The sequence below is a fragment of the Oryctolagus cuniculus genome, unplaced genomic scaffold, assembly GCF_964237555.1.
Source record: "Oryctolagus cuniculus unplaced genomic scaffold, mOryCun1.1 SCAFFOLD_163, whole genome shotgun sequence".
NCBI classification, from domain to species: Eukaryota; Metazoa; Chordata; class Mammalia; order Lagomorpha; family Leporidae; genus Oryctolagus; species Oryctolagus cuniculus.
This window is the reverse complement of record NW_027208238.1, coordinates 1-14881: the sequence shown is the minus strand read 5'-3', so window position 1 is coordinate 14881 and position 14881 is coordinate 1. Positions and strand designations below refer to the sequence as shown.

Sequence of the window (14881 nt, the reverse complement as noted above, 5' to 3'; positions counted from 1 at the left end):
TTTTGAGTTTGCTGAGACTTGCTTTGTGGCCTAATTTATAGTCTATCCTGGAGAAGGTTCTGTGTACTGCTGAGAAGAACATGTGAAACTGTGGGGTGAAAAGTTCTGTAGATATCAGTTAGGTCCATTTGGTCCACAGTGGGGCTTAGTTCTGTTGTTTCCTTGTTGGTTTTCTGTCTCACTGATCTATTCACTGATGAAAGTGAGGTACTGAAATCCCTCCTACTAATATATTGTATTCTGTGTCTCCTTTAGATTCATTAACAGATTTTTAAATAGCCAAGTGCCTCGTAATTGCATGCATACACATTTTTGTAGTTACTATTCCTGTTCTTTGGATCCCTTAATCATTACATAGTTTCCTTCTTTGTCTCTTTTAACAGGTTTTGTGTTAAAGTCTATTTTGTTTGGTATTAGGATGGCTATACCTGCTCTTTTTTATCCATTCTCATGGAATATCTTTTCTCCATCCTTTCTCTTTCAGTCTATGTGTATCATGTTAATGAGGTGTGTTTCCTATAGGCTGCAAGTAGATGGGTCTTATTTGTTAGTCCATTCAGTCAGCATGCCGAGGTGTTAGCCCTCAGTGTATTCAAAACTCATCCACACAGCCATGTGAGTCACAGATACGATGTGCTAGCCAATCCTGTGAGAACCGTTCTCTCTGCCATGAACTTCTCTAGGCAATCAGGGAGCTTGGAGAGTTGCAGCACTCTAGTTTGCCCAGAACTCAGCTACACCATGTCTGCTCTAACAAGGTCATTGTGTTTTCTCAGCCTCAAGGCTCTAAGGTCAGGGTACGCTGGTGAATTCACTCTGCCCCCCAGGCATGTCCTCCTGCAGGGGACTGAGGTGTTCCCAGAACCATTGTTGGCTTGTGTTTCAGCCCAGTGGATCAAATCCTGTTCTCCCAACCAGATTTGATGTCGGTGAGCCAAGCATGTTTTTCTCTCTGGAAAGTCTGTGGATCACAATTGCTCACAATACCCACTTACTGCAGCCCTGCTCACTTCAAGACTGTGCTGGGTGGTCTGGACTTCAACCACTTTTAAATTTAATCAATACACATCTAACTTCAGTGATGAATCATATTATTTTTATTATGTAAGACACAGATTTGGTAAAAGCAACAAACTATTCAGTCTATTCATAGGAAAATGAAATCTATCTATCTGTCTGTCTATATATTATTCATCATTGTAATCTCTCCGTCTAAATATAAAGGCAATGATTTTCCCACATTCTAATATTTTATTTCAAAATGAATCTACTTCCAATTTTATAAATATGTCACTGATGCAGTTGTGAAATAGATCCGTAATATGGCATTTAGACATTTTGAGTTTACATTTTCCTATACCCCAACAAGCATGCCTATCAGTTAGCATTGGCTAGCTGGCTTTATAACTAAATCTTGTCTTAAATCAGTTATAAATTCAGTATACAAATTAGGCCAATATTTAGTAAGAGTAAACTAAAAGGACCCATTATATTTACTATATCCTGAAACAAACCTTGGTTAAAATCAGCCATAAATTCAGTATACAAATTCTACCAACATATAGAAAGAGTAGATCTAAAGAACCTATTATATATGCTGCATACTGAGACTTGTTAAGTTTTCCCTGGGTGCCTTCACTGTGGTCTAGAAGGATAAGCCTCTGCTGGCACTGATGGTATTCTACACTGGCACCGGTTCATCTCTTGATTGCTCCTCTTCCGATCCAGCTAACTGTTATGGTCTGGAAAAGCAGTTTAAGATGACACAAGTCCTTGGGCGCCTGCACTCGCTTGGGAGACCTAGAAGAAGCTCCAGGCTCCTGGCCTCAAACTGGCCCAGCTCAGGTTGTTTCTGTCATTTGGGAGTGAACCAGCAGATGAAGGTGCTCTCTCTCCCTCTCTCTCTCTCTCTCTGCCTCTCTTGTAACACTCTGCCTTTCAAAGAAATATGTAAATCTTTAAAAAAAATGAGACTGATTTATTTCTGTCAGTTGTTTGCAGAAATAACTCTTATAAACATGGGGGTTGACAACAACATGTGCTCTGCAGACAATCCAAAAGTAATGCTGCTAGGAACACAGAGTGAGAACTAATGATAGCAGAGTCCAATCAAACAACTCCTAACCCTATCTTATCTCCTGAAAGTTTGTCTCTTGTGTCAACACACTTAATGCTTCTTCAAAGTTACTTCAACTTTTAAAAAGCAATAGTAGTGAAAGAACTTCTTAATAAATGTGAACAAATTTTTTATTTTTTTTATCTTGCATTATGTAACATGACACCATCACCCACAGAAATGTATGGTAACACACATGTAGTGCACCAATGTAAACGGATAACCACATACATAGTGTTTTCAGTAATGGGAAAAGCGGTCCATGGTTTCTCATAATGAGGACTTATTCACAAGGAAGTCCACTGACTGCAGACTTCTACCAAAGATTCAGATAGAATCCTGTGTTGGACAACAACATAGTAACTCCCTACCACACTGCACATTTATTATGGGTACACTACTTTTCATCATTGTTTAATCACGAGGTAATCCTGTAAATAACCAAATTCAATATATTTGTTAATTAAAATATAATTATTGCATATTAATACTGCTTCAAAGCAGCAAATTCAAAACAGATGCATCCAACATTGTAGACTTTGTGAAAGATGTGTGTGAGTGCACGCACACATGTGCAAGTAAGTTTGTGAACACAACTTACATATGTTTGTCTTTCTATCACATTCTCTAAGATTAATAGGAAACACTGGACTAAGTGACTTACAGTACAAATTCAGTCCCTTGCATTTATTTGCAGTATATTATTCTAAAATAAAGTACATATTCTATTAGCAAAACTGAAATGAGCACAAAAAGTACAGCTTAATATTTAATACAGTACTGTGATTATCTCTGTCTCCCCTCCATACTACTTTATATGATCCTACTCTATATTTTATTTACGTATTTCTCAAGTTTTATTTATTTGTTATTTGATAAGTAGAGGCAGAAAAACAGAGGAATAAATATATAGAAAGAAGCATAAAGACACAGAGAGAGAGAGAGAGGGCGAGCGAGAGAGGGAGCGAGCGAGAGCGCACTTCTTTCTGTTGCTTCACTCTACAAATGCTCACAACAGCTGGCACTGGGTCAGGCTGAAGCCAGGGTTCTCAGCTATTATTAAAGAGGCTGCAATGATCCTGACATCAGATATCCGTAGGAGGTGCTGACTATATTTCCTTTGGGAGCAAACAGATTGATGGGTTACAGAATAATTCCATTTTTTGTTGTTGTTGTTGTTGTAGGGAAAATTTCATAGTGCCTTCTACATGCCTGTACCAACTTAAATTCCCGCCAATATGACACAGTAATCCCCTGTTCTGAATGTCCTAACCACCACTTGCTATCATTTCTCTTTTTGATTGCAGCTATTTTATCTCTCAGTACTATCTCATTGTAGTTTAGACTTGGGTTTTCCTGATGATTAGTAATGTTGAGTGCCTTTTCATGTAACGTTTAGCTATTCCTACATCTTCTTTAGAAAAAAACACTCTTTTCAGGTCATCCTGATTTTCTTGTATGTATTGGATATTCGTCCCTTAACAGACTTATGTATTTTAAAATAGAAATTTGATAATGATGCTTGTGTTGTACAAAAAAGGAGTGGGGTTATAATAATGGGTAGGGGGATGGAAGTACAGGCTGTGGGGAGTCTTCGAGATGTCTGTGGAAGAGAGGACATCTGATGCAACTGGTAATAGGCTGATCTGAGTGCCTAAGCCTCAGCCATACTCCAAATTGCAGCTTCCTTCCTGTGTGCATTCTGAGAGTCAGCAAGTGATGACTCAAGTAGTTGTCTTTCTGCCACTCATGTAGGAGACCTGGATTCAGTTCCCAGATCCTGGGTTTGTCCTGTCCTGGCCCTGTCTCCAGCAGGCATTTGGGAAGTCAGAATATGAGAAATACTTCTCTATTTTCTCTCTCACTCTCTCTGTCTCTCTGCCTGTCTGTGTGTGTGTGTTTCTGCCTTTCAAATATATAAAGTTAAAAAAATGTTGAAATTTAATAAAAGTGCATACTATGTATAAACCATGTATGGCTATAAGATTTATTTATTTAGCTAAAGTCAGAATTATAGAGAGAGAGGGAGAGAGTAAGAGAGAGATCTTCCATACACTGGTTCACTACCTAGATGACTGCAAAGGGCAGGGCTGGGCTGGGTAGAAGCCAGCAGTATCATCTGGGTCTCCCACATGGTTATCAGGGGCCCCTACACATGGGCAATCTCCAGCTTTTCTCATGTCATTAGCAAGGAGCTGGATCAGAAGTAGAGCCGTCAGGACATGAACTGATGCTCATATGGGATGCTGGCCTCACAGGGGGCAGCTTTCCAGGTATACTCTAGTGCGAGCTACACCATGCATGAATCAAAAAACTTATCAAAAATTAGCTTATCTTTTAATTCAATTTTCCCACAACTTAAAGAGGTTTTAATTTATTTATATGAGAAGAGGAGAGAGAAAGAGAGAGAGAGAGATAGAGAACGTCCATCCAGTGATTCATTCCCCAAATTGCCCACAGTAGCCAGGACAGTGTGAAGCTAAAGATGGGAGACATAAACTCAATCCAGATCTCCCAAATGAATGGCCGGAACCCAATTGCTTGAGGTATCACTGCTGTCCATCATGCTTCCCACTAGTAGGAAACTGGGCCCAAGAAAAAGAGCCTAGAATCAAATCCAGGTGCTCCAATGTGCAGCATGAGTGTCTTAAATGCCATGTTCAAAAAATAAAAAGATTTTATTTATTTACTTGAGAGTTTGAGTTACAGACAGAGAGAGGCAGTAACAGAGAGAAAAGCCTTTTATCTGCTCATTTACTCCCCAAATGGCAGCCACGGTTGGAGCTGGGTAGATCCAAAGCTAGGAGCCAGGATCTTCTTCCATGTCTACCACACTGGTGCACAGGCCTAAGCACTTACACCATCTTCCACTGCTTTCCCAGGCCATTAGCAGAGAGTTGGATAAGGAGAGGAGTAGCCAGGGCATGAACAGTCATAGCACCGCAGGCTGAAGCTTAGCAAACTACACCATAGCTCTGATCCCTTAACTGGCACCTTAACGATAACGACCAGGCTAACAATCTGCCCCTATAGTAACTTTTGGAATTATCCTCGTATTAAAGGCAAAAAAGAAAACAAATAGAAGACAGTTTAGGCTTAAATATTTACCTATAAATGTAAGCTAAGAAAATTCTAAGAATAATGATTCTTTTTTAAAAAAGTTTATTTTATTTATTTGAAAGATAGAGTTACAGAGAGAGGCAGAGACAGAGAGGTCTCCCATCCGCTAGTTCACTCCCCAGATGGCTGCAACAGCCAGAGCTGTGCCGATCTGAAGCCAGGAGCCAGGAGCTTCTTCCGGGTCTCCCACATGGGTGCAGTGGCCCAAGGACTTGGGCCATCTTCCACTGCTATCCCAGGCCATAGCAGAGAGCTAAATCAGAAGAGGAGCAGCCGGGACTAGAACCAGCGTCCAAATGGGATGCCTGTGCTTCAGGCCAGGGCTTTAACCCATGCGTCACAGCGTGGCCCCAAGAATGATGCTTAAAGTTTAAAATGGTTTATTAATAATCTCTATCTCCCACCACTCTTGCTCTCTCACTCTCCCTCTGTCACTAACCCCCATCACCTACCCCATGTCACTCTGTCAAACAAATAAATAAATCTTTTCCAAAAAAAGAGGAAGAGGGAGAGAGAAAAAAAGGGAAGAAGTAGAGAGAGAGAGGCAGAGGCAGAGGCAGAGAGAGAGAGAGATTTCTTCGGCTGATTCACTCCCCAAATGCCTACAAAAGCTGGGGCCAAAGTCAAGAACCCCATCTGTGTCTCCCATGTGCATGGTAGCAATCCCAGTATCGGAACCATCACACCATCCCCCCAGGGTGTGCATCAGCAGGAAGCTGCATCAGAAGTGAGGACTAAACCAGGCACATCAACACAGGATATGCATGTACCACGGGGTGGCTTAACACAACGTGCTGCAGCACTCAATTCTCACATACAAGTATTGTAATAAACGTGATTCTCATATTAACATCTCATTTTAACTTGACAAAATGGTAATCAGCTGCTCCTACTTTTACATAGACCAGGCACTTCTAAACATAGAGAAAACTCGATATTTCAGATGTAGCTCTTCTAAAATTTCCTGGAAAAAAAACTCATTACAAAGAAGCTACATGGACTTCAATCTGCACCAAGATAAGCACTTTTGGATTTCATTTTCCATGATCTTTATTAAGCACTCTCTGGTAAGGGCTTGCCCACCAAGAACACAACACCATTGAACAAAACTGCACAAAGGTCACAACAGTTAGGATCTGGGGTAGCCTCTAAATACAACCAGTTTGGTCTGGATCCATTCCCTCCTCACTTCCTTCTCTGCCTTCTATCCAGTGGACAAGTACAAGCTTATGTAATGCTTAGAGATGACTTCACACACGGACATCCAAAAGTCATTTACAGAGGACAAGCTTTCCTATGAATTTCAACAGAAATAGCTAAAATATGCTAGTTTCCCTAACTACATTGTCATGTACCTGCAACCTCTTTAACATCTAGAATCTAGATGTTACAACATTAGGACTCATTTGTCCATTATATACACTCTATACAGAGTAAAGCAAAATGCAGAAAACATACAGGAAAATGGCTGAAAACATCCCAAGTAGGGACACCCTTTGCAGTTCCCTAACACCCACCTCCTCCAAACCACAGAACATACACAGGTGGCACAAGGCTCAAAGTGGTAGCCAACAAGTCCATTCCCCAGAGACACATTTCTTGAGTGATACCAAAAAGGTATCACTCCTAACTTTAACCTACGTTGGGCACTTCTGAACATTCAAATTAGACTATATGTTTTCAAGGAAGGACTGATCTGTCCACTGTATACACAGCAGTGCTAAACTGCACACAAATAATCAGTTACAATGTGAAAATTTCTTTGAAATGTGAACATTCTGGCCCAGAACCCTTCTCTTCTCCACCACCTCAGTGAGCTGGAATGCTCCAAATTTCTGAAGACAATCTTTCCGAGGAATCATAATTAAAAAAGGACAAAATTCGTTTGACTAACTCTGCTTTTGTCATAGTGGCAATCTCTTGTAACATCTAGAAGGGCTACAAGTTGTAGGTCAGAACTAATTGGTCTTTGTATACAATGTAGACACGGCAGAGTGAAACAAAATGTACACACCGAGGGGATGGTGCTCTGTCTGGACTCACTAGAAGCATGCTGGCGTGGTGCCGTGGAACTCTTTGAACTTCCTCCCTTCTCCCACAAACCAGGGCCCAAACACAACGTTACTGCTCAGAAGCAAGTCTGGCCACATGTCACTCCCACCCCCCCCCACACCACCCGCCCCAAAAAAAACTTTACTATGAATTTTCACAAAAAGATTATTTAAAATATGTGTTATTTGACTACATCTACTTTGAAAGGCCTTCAGGCACTCCAGAAGAAATAGTAAGACTAGATATTTCTAAAAAGTACTCAGGACTGTCAATTCTACATAGTGGTGAGAAAATGCACACAGAAAAGGATAGTTGTAACAAGAAGTTGTTTTCTCCATATGACCAGGCTAACTAGAACCTTCCCCCATTCCTTTCCTCCTCACGCTCTCCACTCTAGGACCTCAAACTTTCTGAAAGGCCACGGCTGTGTGTCCCTCAGGGGTGCCACCACGAGTGGCTTAATTGAGGCCATTTGTGGTCACTTCCAGAGGACATTTCTTTCCTAAGATAATTCAACTAGCAATGGGCGCCTGAAAGACATGTGATTTTTCTAAGCTCTGTCCATCTAGGAGGCCTGGATGCAGGCAAAGCATTTTGTTTGTAAAGGCCTAGGGGAAAGCTGAGAACAGCTTGTTCCAGTTATATCCACAGGCCTTCTGAAAGGGGCCAGCGCACCTTCCCAAGGGTGGCCATCCTCTCGGGGCGGCCTGCTCCCTGATGACACCACCATCCGCGGGAGCCGAGACTGCCTGCCCATGCCCATGTCCACTCACCGCTCTGCTGCCCATCATTCCACGTGGCTCTGCTCCCTGCCATCGGTGGTTGTCATCACTGTCGTCATCTTCATCGTCTTGGGACCAGCAGAGAGGTTGGCCAACCAGACAAAGTGCTCACCCCAGGTCCCGGATCTGTATGGCCCAAGGCCTGAAAACATGGCCTCACTTGTGTCCTTAGACTCCGCCTTCTTAGGCCCTCCAGGTCCTAATGGCCCCCGTGACATTTGAATGGCATCACCAGCACCACTCAAAGGCACAGCATCCTTGGCACTTCAGAGAGGAGATTCACAGAGGTCTCCTAGGGTTGGGCCTGGAGTCCAGGCCACTGGTGGGTTGCAGAGCCCTTACTCTAGGATTCGGGGTCTGGACTCTGAGGCGATCGACCATGGGAGATCACTGAGGTGGACGCGGGGGCTTCGCTGCCTCTTCAAGGCCCCTATCAGGGCCATGAATCAGTGGCAGCGAGGGCTCAGGTGTCTGCAGGTAAGATGCAATAATCCATTCTGGAGGGCCCTGGGGGCGCAAACTGCATCTGAGTTCTCTGTGGGAATCTCCTCTTTGTCTCTTGTAACAGTTTTGGTGCTAAAGTATATGTTGCTTAGCTGACACAGGAAATTTGCATTCATTAAACAAAAACTTTCAATAAAAAAGTCTATGTTGTTTGACATTAGGAAGGCTTCACCTGCCCTTTTCTGTTCCCATGGGATATCTTTTTCCCTTCTTTCACTTTCAGTCTATGTGTATCATGGTAGGGGTCTTTCTTCTTGCAGCAAATAGATGGGTCTTGTGTCTTAGTTCATGCACGTGTATAACAACGGATAGACAACTGGAACATTATAAGATGAAGGGAATCATTTATGCATGCTTGCTCATGCCAACCCAGCCCCTACCTGCCGCCAGCCACTACCCAGTGACGTCAGGATTCTCTTCAAGACCTCAATATTTATTTCGCAAAAAGGTAAACACTCCTATGAAACAACAAACTCCTTTAAACAGGTGTTAATTTTAAACACCTAGAGACCAGATGTTTCCAGGGAGGACTTCAGGTTCCCACTAACCACACAGTAGCCTCTAAAACACCAAGCTGTGTAACAAAGGCTCTAATGTGAATGCCTTCTCAACAAGAACATTCTGGCCAAGAAAGATTTCCTTTCCCATCTCTACCAACCCAGTGGTCAGGTTTAAGCACCTGTTATACTTAGCAGGCATTTTAACAATTTCATATCCATAAGTGGTTCTAAGAACAGCGTTTCCTAGCAGTGGTTACACACAGCATACTCAATGTATTCGTGTACTAACTCTACTCTGTCATACACCAGCCACCTCTTCAACATCTAGGAAGGCTAGACATTGTAAAGGAGGACTCATTTGCCTTTTATATATGCATTATAAACAGAGCGAAGAAAAACAACACAACAAACAGCATGGACAATGGATCACCTTGCCCCACTGCACACACACTGGTGAAAAGCTCTTTGGACATTTTTCCACAGCTTCCTCCCTGAAGCATCACCAACACAGCAGTGCGTATTACTCAAAGAGTTCATTGTTCCATTTCGAAAGGACAGTACTTCGTATTAATTTCACAAAAGGATAGCTACAAAATGTATTGCTTACTATCTCTACTTGTAACATACCTTGTGCACTTCTAAGTGTCCAGAAGGACTAGATGTTTAAAATAAGGACTCTTAAGTATTACAGAAGCTTGTACTTGTCCACTGGATCGAAGGCAGACAGGAAAGTGAGGAGGGGATGGCTCCAGACCAAGCTGCTCATATTTAGAGGATTCCCCAGATCCTAACCATTGTGACCTTTTGCAGTTTTGTTTAATGGTGTTGCGTTTCTAGTGGGCAAGCCCTTACCCGGGAGGACTGCATAAGGTTCATGGAAAATGAAATCCAAAATTTGCTTCTTTGGTGCAAACAAATTGAAACCCATATAGCTTCTTTGTACTAAGTATTTTCCATGAATTTTTAGAAGAGCTGTGCCTGAAATATCGCATTTTCAAGATGTTTGGAAGTGCGTAGTGTATATCAAAGTTGGAATCATAATATAAAATGGACAAAATTAGCTTAACTGACTCTACTTTTCTCATATAATGGCAACCTCTTTTAACATCTAGATGAGCTAGCAGTTGTAAGTCAGGACTAGTTAGTTCTCTGTAAACTATACACGGCAGAGTGAAACAAATGCACACACCAAGGGCACGGTGATCTGTCTGGCCTCACTAGAAGCACACTGGCATGGAGCTCATTGGACTTCCTTCCTCTCTTCCACCTCCTCCTCCCTCAAGCCTGTCCCAAACACAACGACTACCGCTTAGGTTTTGAATCTAACCACATGTCACCTCCACCCCCCAAAAAAAGTTTCTTATGCATTTAAACACAAAGTCTATTTAGAGAATATGTTATTTTACTGCTACTACTTTCAGCAGGTATCAGGCACTGCATAACATCTAGTTAGACTAGATATTTCAAAACAATATTCAGGACTGTCAACCCTACATCGTGGTGAGAAATGCACACGCAGAGTTGTAAAAAGGAAAAGTCTCCTCCACATGACCAGGTTAGCCTAGAACCTTCTCACCTTTCCCTTCCTCCTCACGTTCCTTTGTTCCAGGACCTGGAGCCTTCTGAAAGCCATGGCTGCATGTCCCTCTTAGGGTGACCCCATGTGTGGCTTAATTGAGGCCATATATGGTCACTTCCCAAAGACATTTCTTTCCTGTGATAATTCAACTACCAATGGGCGCATGACAGATGCGTGATTTTTTTAAGTCTATTCTCTCAAATGTCAGAAAGCTCTGTCCATCTAGAAGGCCTGGATGCAGGCAAAGCGGTTTGTTCGTAAAGGCCGAGGGAAAAGCTGAGAACAGCTTTTTCCAGTTACATCCACAGGCCTTCTAAAAAGGGCCAGCACACCTTCCCGACGGCCACCGGCCTCCCGGGGCAGCCTTCTCCCTGATGACACCACCATCTGCAGGAGCTGAGAGGCAGGCCCATGACCACAGCCACTCACTGCCCCGCCGACCACAGTCCCGTGGGACTCTGCTCCCTGCAGGGCCACTCCTCGTTGTCATGGACTTAGGACCAGGTGAGGTGTCAGCTACCTGGACACAGCCCTCACCCCAGGTCCCGCATCTGCGTGGCCCCAAGGCCTGAAAACATGGCCCTGCTTGAGTCCACAGACCCCGCCTTCTTGGGTGCCTCCAGCTCCTAATGGCAGCCAAGGCATTCAAGCCGCCTCACCAGAACCACTCAAAGGTGCAGCGTCCTTGGCGCCTCGGAGCAGGAGCCTCACAGAGGCCCCCAGGGTTGGGCCTGCAGCCCAGGCTGCTGGTGGGGTGCAGAGCCCTGTTCCTAGAGGCGGGTCTGGATACTGAGGCGATCACTCTTGGGAGATCACTCACGTGGGCCCAGAGGGCTTGGCCGCCTCTTCAAGGCCCCGATCAGGGCCATCAATCAGTGTCAGCAAGGGCTCAGGTGTCTGCAGGCCAGATGCCGTAAACTGGACTTGAGGGCCCCAGGGAAACAAACCACATCTGATTTCTCTGCAGGAACTCCCTCTCTGTCTCTTGTAACAGTTTTTGTGCCAAAGTATATGTTATTTCTTTGTACATAGGAAATTTGCAATCATCAAATAAAAACTTCAATAAAAAAGTCTATGTTGTTTGATATTAGGAAGGCTTCACCTGACCTTTTCTTTTCAGTTCCCATGTAAGATCTTTTCCCTTCTTTCACTTTTCGTCTATGTGTATCATGCTAGAGGTTTTACTTCTTGGCAGCAAACAGATGGGTCTTGCCTTTTAGTCCATGCACGTATATAACAACACACAGACAACTGGAGCTTTATATGAGGAAGGGAACCCTTCAATGCATACTTGCTCATGCCATCCCCCGCCCCAACCTGATGCTACCCACCACCCAGTGATGTCAGCATTCTATCCAAGACCTCAAGATTTATGCCATTCCCAAAATGTAAACACTCAAAGGAAACAACAAACTCCTTATATGGGTGTTAATTTTAAGCACCTAGAGACCGCATGTTTCCAGGGAGGACTTCAGGTTCCCAGGCATCACACAGTAGCCTCTAAGAAATGTGTTATTTGACTACTTCATCTTTGAACAGCTATCAGGCATTCCAGAACATCTGGTAAGACTAGGTATTTCAAAAAATACTCAGGAATGTCAACTCTACATAGAGGTGAGAAAACACACACAGAAAATGATAGTTGTACCAAGGAGATGCGTTCTCCAAATGACCAGGCTAACTAAAACCTTCCCTCCTTCCCTAACTCCTCATGCTCCTTCGCTCCAGGACCTGGAACCTTGTGAAAGGGCACGGTTCATGTCCCTCAGGGGCTCCCCCACGGGTGGCTTAAACAAGGCCATTTACAGGCACTTCCAGAGGACATTTCTTTCCTATGATAATTCAACTAAATGGGCACTCGCAAGACATCGGAGTTTTCTAAGTCTACTCTATCATATATCGGAAAGCTCTGTCCATCCAGAAGGCCTGGATGCAGGCAAAGCAGTTTGTCTGTAAAGGCCGAGGGGAAAGCTGAGAACAGCTTTTATCCTCTTCTATCTGCAGGCCTCCTGAAAGAGGCCAGCACACCTTCCCGAGGGCGGCCGGCCTCTCAGGCGGCCTTCTCCCTGATGACACCATCGTCTGGGATGCAGAGCACTTACCCTTAGTGCCTGGGTTTGCACTCTAAGGCGATCACCCACGGGAGAACATTGAGCTGGGCCTGGGGGGCTTCTCTGCCTCTTCAAATACCCAATCAGGGCCATCAATCAGTGGCAGCGAGGGCTCAGGTGTCTGCAGGCCAGATTCCATAATCTGTCCCTGAGGGCCCCAGGGGAGCAAACAGCATCTAGTTCTCTGCAGGAACTCCCTCTATGTTTCTTGTAACAGTTTTTGTACTAAAGTATATGTTGCTTAGCTGACATAGGAAATTTGCGTTCATTAAATAAAAACCTTCAATAAAAAAGTGTATGTTGTTTGATATTAAGAAGGCTTCACCTGCCCTTTTCAGTTCACATGGAATATCTTTTTCCCTTCTTCACTTTCAGTCTATGTGTATCATAGAAGGGGTTTTTCTTCTTGGCAGCAAATAGATTAGTCCTGATTCTTAGTCCTCCCACCTATATAACAACGCATAGACGATTTGAACATTATAAGATGAAGGGAATCATTTATGCATACTTACTCACGCCAACCCCCGACCCCACCTGACACCAGTCACCACATAGTAATGTCAGCATTCTCTACTAGACCTCAAGATTTATGCCATTCCCAAAATGTGAACACTCAAAGGAAACGACAAACTCCTTACACAAGTGTTAATTTTAAACACCTAGAGAAACCGATTGTTGTCACGCACCAGAGAGTAACCTCTAAAAAACCCACCCATGTAACAAAGGCTCTAACATGAATGTCTTCTCAACAAGAACACTGTGCCTTGCATACCATTCCCTTCCCATCTCTACGATACCAGTGGACTTGAATAACCACTTGTAATACTTACAGGGAAACTAATCATTTCAACATCAACAATCATTTCTGGCCCAGAACCCTTCCCTTCTCCACCATTTCAGAGAGCTAGAATGTTGCAATTTTCCAAAGACAATCTTTCCGAGGACTCATAACATAAAATGTACAAAATTAGTTTAACTAACTCTACTTTTGTCATACAGTGGCAACCTCTTTTAACATCTAGATGGGCTAGATGTTGTAATTCGGGCCTCATTGGTCTTTGGTATACACTCCATACACAACAGAGTGAAACAAAAAGCACACACCCATGGGTCAGTGGTCTATCTGGCCTCACCAGAATCTCCCAGGCGTGGAGCTCTTTGAACTTCCTCCCTCTCCTCTACCTCCTCTTCCCTCAAACCAGTGCCCAATCACAACGTCTACCACTCAGGAGTGAGTCTGGCCATGCACCACCCCCTCCCCAAATTGTTTCATATGCCTTTTAACAAAAAAAGTCTATTTAGAAAATATGTTACTGTACCATTTTTACTTCGAACATAAATTAGGCACTTCAGAACATTTGGTAAGACTAGATATTTCAAAAAAGTACTTAGCACTCTCAGCTCTCTATATTGGTGAGAAAACGCACACAGAAATCGATAGTTCTATCAAGGACATGTGTTCTCTACATGACCAGGCTGGTATAGAAACTTCCCTCTTCCCTTCCTAATCACGATCCCTTGCTCCATGAACTTGAACCTTGTGAAAGGCCACGCTGCCTATCCCTCAGGGGCACCCCCACAGGTGGCTTAGTCAAGGCCATTCACAGTCACCATTCTTTCCTCAATAATACTCAACTACAAATAGACGTTCCCAGGACGTCTGAATTTTTTAAGTCTAATCTCTCATGTATCAGTAAGCTCTGTACATCCAGAAGGCCCAGCCAAAGCGGTTTGTCTGTAAAGGCCGAGGGGAAAGCTGAGGCTTGCTTTTTCCAGTCCTACCCGCAGGCCTTCTGAAAGGGGCCAGCACACCTTCCTGAGGGCGGCCGGCCTCTCCTGGGGCCTCTCCCTAATGCACCACCATCCGCAGGAGCCGAGACCGCCCGCCCATACCACGGTCACTCACCGCTCCGCTGCCCATCGTCCCGCGAGGCTCTGCTCCCTGCCGGGCCGCTGAGTCCTCGGTGGTCGTCGTCTTCCTCCTCGTCCGCTGAGTCCTCGGTGGTCGTCGTCTTCCTCCTCGTCCGCTGAGTCCTCGGTGGTCGTCGTCTTCCTACCAGGTGAGGCGTAGACCAACCAGACGCAGCGCTCACCCCAGGTCCCGGATGTGCGCAGGC

At 44.0% G+C, this 14881-nt stretch overlaps 1 long non-coding RNA gene across 1 annotated transcript in view; it reads right to left on the bottom strand.

The window, feature by feature from the left end:
• LOC127487763 (uncharacterized) overlaps positions 1 to 14858 on the bottom strand; it is a 95692-nt gene extending 80834 nt beyond the window's left edge. The window contains exon 1 of the long non-coding RNA XR_011385910.1: positions 14671 to 14858. This is a non-coding gene — a long non-coding RNA (uncharacterized lncRNA). The remainder of the gene's footprint in view (positions 1 to 14670) is intronic.
• Positions 14859 to 14881: the final 23 nt, after the last annotated feature.